This window comes from Neovison vison, chromosome 14 (assembly GCF_020171115.1).
Source record: "Neovison vison isolate M4711 chromosome 14, ASM_NN_V1, whole genome shotgun sequence".
Taxonomy (NCBI): domain Eukaryota; kingdom Metazoa; phylum Chordata; class Mammalia; order Carnivora; family Mustelidae; genus Neogale; species Neogale vison.
Window position 1 is genome coordinate 11,334,910 of NC_058104.1, and position 7,435 is coordinate 11,342,344.

A 7,435-nucleotide genomic window follows, 5' to 3' on the forward strand; every position below is an offset into this window, starting at 1 on the left:
ATCCGGTGCCGGCGTCGTCCAGGGCGATGTGGGCAATGCTGAGGACAAAATCCGGGGTTTTGCCTTCAGAGAGCTTCCAGTTTGGAAGAACACGCAGACCAGAAAACGGGCGTTTAAAATGTCATTTTATAAGTTCAAGGTGCTACGACAGCCCTAATCCACATGAGGGGGGGCGTCCAGAGGCTTTGGGGAGAATAGAACCTTGAAGCTGACCTCTGAAACTAGGGTACATGCGGGGCCTGTGTCCACACGTTGTAGAACATGCTCTGTAAATATTCGGGTGAATGTTTGATTTTGAGTGCAGATCCCTTGCTCCCTACCCTCCTCCGCCCCACAGGCATTTATTGATGCCTGCGGTATTTAGGGAGGGTCGTATAGTAACTGCCTCAGGAGATACAAAGGAGGCAGGAGACCCTTTGCATTGATTGATTGGTAGTGGCTACTTCTCCGCCCTCTAGAGAAACTTCCTTCTGTGTGCCCCAGAGAAATGCCTAGCTAATTCTGAACGTGACACAGTGTCTGTGTTCAGGCTTTCGTGACTGACTAACGTTGCGATTTGACAGGCACATGCCGTGTTGCTCATGAGAGACCCGGGAGTAACATCTGCCCGACGGAGGCCTGGAAGAGCTGAACCAGCGTGCTGGAGGGACGGGATGATTCTAGAACTAGTGGGATCAAAGGTGGCGCATCCGTTTCTCAAGCCCCGCTTATCTAAAACAACTCCGTAAGTGCTGCCTGAGCACCTGTTGTAGCTCTGTGGCATACAGGACACTATGGGATGCCAAGATGAGTAAGACACTCCCCGCCCTTGAGGCGAGGGTAAGGAAAGCAGGAGGAAAAGACAACACAAGGCAGAGCACGCTAAGTGTCATGAAAGAGGCGAGCTCTCTAGGATTCTCCAGTCTGTTCACAGATGCCCCTGGTGTAAGCACAAGGCTCAACAACCCCGGGCACTTAGACCCAGCTTCCCTCTCATCCTCGTCCAAGGGCTGGCCAGCCTCCCCGCTGACGTCTCTTGCCTACGGCTTCTCTCTACTCCAAGGCCCACTGCTCCTTCCAGCAGTGAACTAGCATCCTACACCCATCTCTCCTCCAGCCCACCCTGCTAGTCAGCCACCGTCCTCCCCTGCCCTGAACACCCAAAAAGCTCCCTGTTTTCTGCCCACATTTGTCTACCTAGCCATATTCCCCACCTCATCTCTACTGGAGCTCTCGGCACAAGAGAATGATCAACGTGGGTACCTATCAGCTACTCCCCACGGGCCACACAAATGCTCTCTATTGACGTCCTTGTCTTTAAAAAAAAAAAAAAATGCACCTTGGGGCACCTGGGTGGTTCATTGGGTTACATGTCTGACTCTTGATTTTGGCTCAGGTCATAGTCTTGGGGTTCTAGGATCAAGCTCCGTGTTGGGCTCTATGCTCAGCAGGGAGTCTGCTTAAGAATTCTCTCCCTCGCAACGCCTGGGTGGCTCAGTTGGTTAAGCAGCTGCCTTCGGCTCAGGTCATGATCCCAGCATCCTGGGATCGAGTCCCACATCGGGCTCCTTGCTTGGCGGGGAGCCTGCTTCTGCCTCTGCCTGCCATTCTGTCTACCTGTGCTCGCTCTCTCCCCCTCTCTCTCTCTGATAAATAAATAATTAAAAAAGAAAAAAGAATTCTCTCCCTCTAAAAATACATTTTATGTTTATTTTTAAAAACTAATTAATTAAAAAAAGAATCCTCTCTCTCTGCCCCTCCTTCTGCTTTGTCTCTAAAATAAATTAATTAATCTTTTCTTTTTATAATTTGACAGAGATCACAAGTAGGCAGAGAGGCAGGCAGAGAGAAAGGGGGAAGCAGGCTCCCTGCTGAGCAGAGAGCCCGATGCGGGGCTCGATCCCAGAACCCTGGGATCATGACCTGAGCATGAAGGCAGAGGCTTTAACCCACTGAGCCACCCAGGTGCCCCAAAATAATTAATCTTCAAAAAAATTTTAAAAGTTGCATCTTAATATTTTCTAGGTAAAAGCCCTGTGCTAGTTGCTGAGGGGGATACAGAGATGAGTCAGCCCAGAACTTCCCTTGGGCATTTGCACTCAAGGCAGTGAATTCTGCTCTCAGAGTAAAAGCTCTGGTAGCCTACAATGCCCCAACTATCCCCACACCTCTTCACCTCCTATAACTCTACCCTTTGCTGACTCTGCTCCAACCATACTGGCCTTCTTTGTTCATCTGAAAACACCCAGTAAAACTCCTGCCTCAGGGCCTTTGCACGGCAGGCCCCCTTACCTGAAACACCCATCCCATATATATTCATGGCTCACTCTCTCACATCCTTTGGATCGTTAGTCAGATATTACCTTCTCAATGCAGCCTTTCCTAGCCACCTATCAAAGAATATAGTATCCATCCCTCTACTCACTATCCCCCTTCCACAATTTATTTTTCTCCAAAGCATTTCACCCCCTGAAATACTGTTTTTCTTGTCTCCCTTGTGTATTATCTATCCTCTTTTCAATAGTTCTGGGAAGGCACAGCACAGTCTGTTTCATTTTGTTCAATGATTATCCCTGGTAACATCTAAAACAGAGCTTGGGGGTGCCTGGCTGGCTCAGTCAGGAGAACATGTGACTCTTGGTCTTAGGGTTGTGCGTTTGAGCCCCACAGTGGGTGTAGAGATTAGTTAAAAATAAAATCTTACAAATGATAATAATAAAACAAAATAGGGCCTTGTTTTCAGTAGGTGTGTGTTACAGATTTGCTGAATGAATGCCCAACCTCAATGCATCCTCTTCCGTGAAGCCTTCCCAGATCACTCTGAGCAGGAGGAAGGATGCCTCCCATCCCTGAACCCCCACAGGACCCTGAACACAGTCTGTGTGACACTCCGTGACAGGGATTTCCAGGGCAGGCAAGAGAACCCATACTGAGGACCACATGATACTGGGTGTATGTCCCCATACATTCCTGAAGATCTCTGTTGAACCACAGTTGGAAGTTCTTGTACTTGTTCATTTGCTCCTTGTGATATGCTGTCCCCGGAAGTGTCAACCCTGTGAGGGCCAGGACCCTGTGGTCAAGTTCACCATTATGTCCCCAATGCCTAGCACAACACTTAGTACAGGGAACCTACTTACTAAAGAGAGACTGGAAGGATGAATAAATAAATGAATGAATGAATGAATGAACGCTCTTCTTCCCCACAGGGCCCACATCAGCTGCGCTCTCCCTCCCTGCCCGGTCCACGTGACCTATAGAGCACCCCACTTTCTCTGTCATTGCAACGTAGCCCCACTGCAGTGCTGTCTCCCTCAACCAGCCCCCAGGCCCAAGGCCCAACAAGCCTGGGATAACCACAGCTCCTGTTAATTTATGTTTTAAAAGATTTATTTATTTTCGAGAGCAGGGCGGGAGCAGAGGGAGAGGGAGAGAGAGACTCCCAAGCAGACTGTCCGCTGAGTGTAGAGCCCGATGCAGGGCTCGATCCCATGACCCTGAGACCATGACCTGAGTGAAACCCAGAGTTGGACACTCAACCACCCCCCAGACCCCCTAACTACAACTCTTCTAAAATCTTTTCTGTGGCTCCCCATTGCTTCAGTTCAAAGTCGCACTGTAGCATTATTCAGGTCCCCCAGTATGACCCTGGTCACAGGGGAAAGAATGCCAAGAGACAGAAGCCAGGGCCGGGCCATATACTTGTGTCACGGCTTTGCGTAGGTCACCTAACCACTCTGAAACCCAGTTTCGTTTTGCTTTTTATTTTTCTGGGAAATGAGTTCACCAACAATGGCCTCGTCCCTCCCAGGGTTGCGCTGAGGACCCGGTGAGGTGGGGACTGGATGAACTTTGTGAAACTAGGAAGGACCTCGCAGGCACGAATACCTTCCAGTTTCCGGTGCCTGTATGCGGTTTCAGCTAAACAAGACCTGCTCTCTATTTCCTGCTCACCATCCTCCTTTTGAAATCTTTCTTTTTTTTTTTTTTTTTTAAGATTTTACTTATTTATTTGACAGAGAGTGAGAGAGCACAAGCAGGGGGAGCAGGAGAGGCAGAGGGAGAAGCAGGCTCCCTGCTGAGCGGGGAGCCCAATGCGGGACTCGATTTCAGGACCCTGAGGCCATGACCCAAGCCAAAGGCAGACACTTAACTGACTGAGCCACCCAGGCGCCCCCAAAATACCCACCTTTCAAGACTCCGCCTTCTACACAGTTGCTCCCAAAGCATGTAATCCCACCCTTAATCAAACCCCCGGGGCACCGAGTTCGCACGCATGAGCCCTCTCTTTTTATTTTACCTCCCAAAGTTGAGCTCCTCGCCTGGCTGCTTCAGCGGAGGGCAGGGCTCAAGGAAGCTGGGATGCCCACTGGTTCCAGCCTAGAGCCCTGGGCATCCGTCTCCCACACTGGCAGCTACGAAAACCTGTTGGAAGACAAGCTTTGGGGAGGAAGAGCCTGAACTCTGCAGGAGTTCCTCTCTCTTTCCTCCTTCCTGGGTTGTGTCCAAAGCCCTGTTGAGAGAGAACACAGAGGACCAGAATCAGGGTCGTCCTTCTGCGAAAGGCACTTGGGAGCTATGCTCCTTTATAAGGCCACAGAGGCCCAAGAACCAGTCCCAAGGAGTAAGGGAATCCTATAGGGGGTTGTGAAGGACTCCCCGTGCCTTTGCAAGCAGGGACAGTGAACCTTCTGGAATTCTTTGAGAGCTCGCTCGTATGGGCTAAAAATGGAAAGTTCAGCGAGGGCTTCAAAACATTCCCAGATGGTGAGTCTCTCACGCATTGATAGTGAGCAGTGCCGGGAAGTGAGAAACAAGGAAACAGCCAGGAGGGGAGAGCTGTGTGCTGGGCGAGCTCTCTCCATCCCCGGCCCTGGCCATCCCGCCCCGCTGCTCTTGGGCGCGGCCCTCCCCGACCTAAGGCAGGACGGTGGCAAGAGAAAAGAAGATGACAAAGGCTGCTAGAGTTGATCAACTCTGCTCCAACTCATTCTGGAAAGTGGAGCATACACGCTGGGGTACAAGCAGACTTTGAAAGCGATGGGACTTGGCTAAACAGAACTAGTCATTCTTGCCAACAGCTGCCCAGCCTGGAGGGAATCTGACATAGAATACTGTGCCATGTTGGCCAGACCTGGTGTCCGTCACTACAGTGGCAACAATGTTGACCTGGGCACAGCTTGTGAGAAATACTACAGGGGCACCTGGGTGGCTCAGTGGGTTAAAGCCTCTGCCTTCGGCTCAGGTCATGATCCCAGGGTTCTGGGATCAAGGCCCGCATTGGGCTCTATGCTTGGCAGGGGACCTGCTTCCCTCTCTCTCTCCTTTCCTGCCTCTCTGCCTTCCTGTGATCTCTGTCAAATAAATAAATAAAAATTTTAAAAAAAAAGAAAAAGAAATACTACAGACTGTGCACAGTGGCCATCACTGACCCAGGTCCTACTGATATCATTAGAATCATGCAAGGACAGACCCAGGAAAAGAAAATCACACAGAATTTCTCTTTAATCAAACAGCCAGAGGTTGTTTAAAGAGAAAAAGACGCCTGGGTGGCTCAGTTGGTTGGACGACTGCCTTCGGCTCAGGGCGTGATCCTGGAGTCCCGGGATCGAGTCCCACATCAGGCTCCCAGCTCCATGGGGAGTCTGCTTCGCTCTCTGACCTTCTCCTCGCTTGTGCTCTCTCTCACTGTCTCTCTCTCTCAAATAAATAAATAAAATCTTAAAAAAAAAAAAAGAGAGAAAAAGAAAAAAAAAAAAAGAAAAGAAAAGAAAAGAATATGGCCAGTACGGGCTAGTCAGAGGCAGAAAGAGACCAGGGCTGCCCCAAGTATGAGGAATAATAACACCCCCCCCCCACATACACACACTAAGAAGCTCGTTAAAGTGCATATTCCCGGGCCCTGTCCCTAAGGCTTTTGTTTTTATTTTTTTGTTTTTTTTTAAGATTTTATTTATATATTTGACAGACAGAGATCACAAGTAGGCAGAGAGGCAGGCAGAGAGAGAGGGGGAAGCAGGCTCCCCGCTGAGCAAAGAGCCTGATGCGGGGCTCGATCCCAAGACCCTGAGATCATGACCTGTGCCGAAGGCAGAGGCTTTAACCCACTGAACCACCCAGGAGCCCCTGTCCCTGAGGTTTATCTCCAGAGTTCAGTGGTCCAGCTTGGGCATGTATATTTTGTTTTCATTATATTTATCTTAATATACAATACCTCCATATGCTAGAAAGTTAAAAGGGTACGATGATGTTAGTACTTCTGAAGCTGGTAGTGGGTAGTGGGGGCTCATGATACTGTTCTCCCTACTTTCTTTACACTCTGAAACTTTCTTTTTTTTTTTAAGATTTTATTTATTTATTTGGCAGAGAGAGACACAGCGAGAGAGGGAACACAAGCAGAGGGAGTGGGAGAGGGAGAAGCAGGCTTCCCGCTGAGCAAGGAGCCCCATGCGGGGCTCCATCCCAGGACACTGGGATCTTGACCCGAGCCGAAGGCAGAGGCTTTAACCCACTGAGCCACCCAAGCGCCCCGCTCTGAAACTTTCTATAATAAACACTTTTTAAGAGGTATGCTGTGGGGGCGCCTGGGTGGCTCAGTGGGTTAAGCCTCTGCCTTCGGCTCAGGTCATGATCTCAGGGTCCTGCGATGGAGTCCCACATCGGGCTCTCTGCTCAGCAGGGAGCCTGCTTCCTCCTCTCTCTTTCTGCCTACTTGTGATCTCTCTCTGTCAAATAAATAAAATCTTAAAAAAAAAAAAAAAAGAGGTATGCTGTGAAGTTCCCAGGTTAAAACAATAAAATGAGCCCTTCCCTTTCTCCCTCCCCCATCCCATAGTCACCGTGCCTCCACGGCCTCACCTTCCAGAGTGATTTCTCTTTTTTTTGGTAATTTATTTGAAATTTATTTGAGATTTTCCTTGCTTCTTAATGTTGGCCTGTACTGCTATAAACGTCCCTCTTAGAACCACTTCTGTTGCATCCCAAAGATTTCGGACTGTTGTGTTTTCATTTTCTTTTGTTTCCATGTTTTTTTTTTTTTTAATTTCCTCTTTGATCTCTTTGTTGACCCATTCATTGTTTTGTGGCATATTATTCGACCTCCCTGTATTTAACGCTCTTTCCAGATTTTTTTCTTGTGATTGATTTCTGGCTTCCTAGCACTGTGGTCAGAAAAGATTCATGGAACGACTTTGTCGATCTTTTAGAATTTGTCGAGACTTGTTTTGTGGCCTCAGATGTGATCGCTTCTGGAGAATGTTCCATGTGCAGTAGAAAGGAATGTATAGCCTGCTGTCTTACGGTGGAATGTTCTGAATATATCTGTTAAATCCAGCTGGTCCAATGCGTCATTCAAAGCCACTGTTTCCTTGTTGATTTTCGGTTCGAAATGATCTGTCCTTTGCGGTAAGTGGGGTGTTAAAGTCCCCTGAGTGTACACCTTGCCGATCAGGAGTCT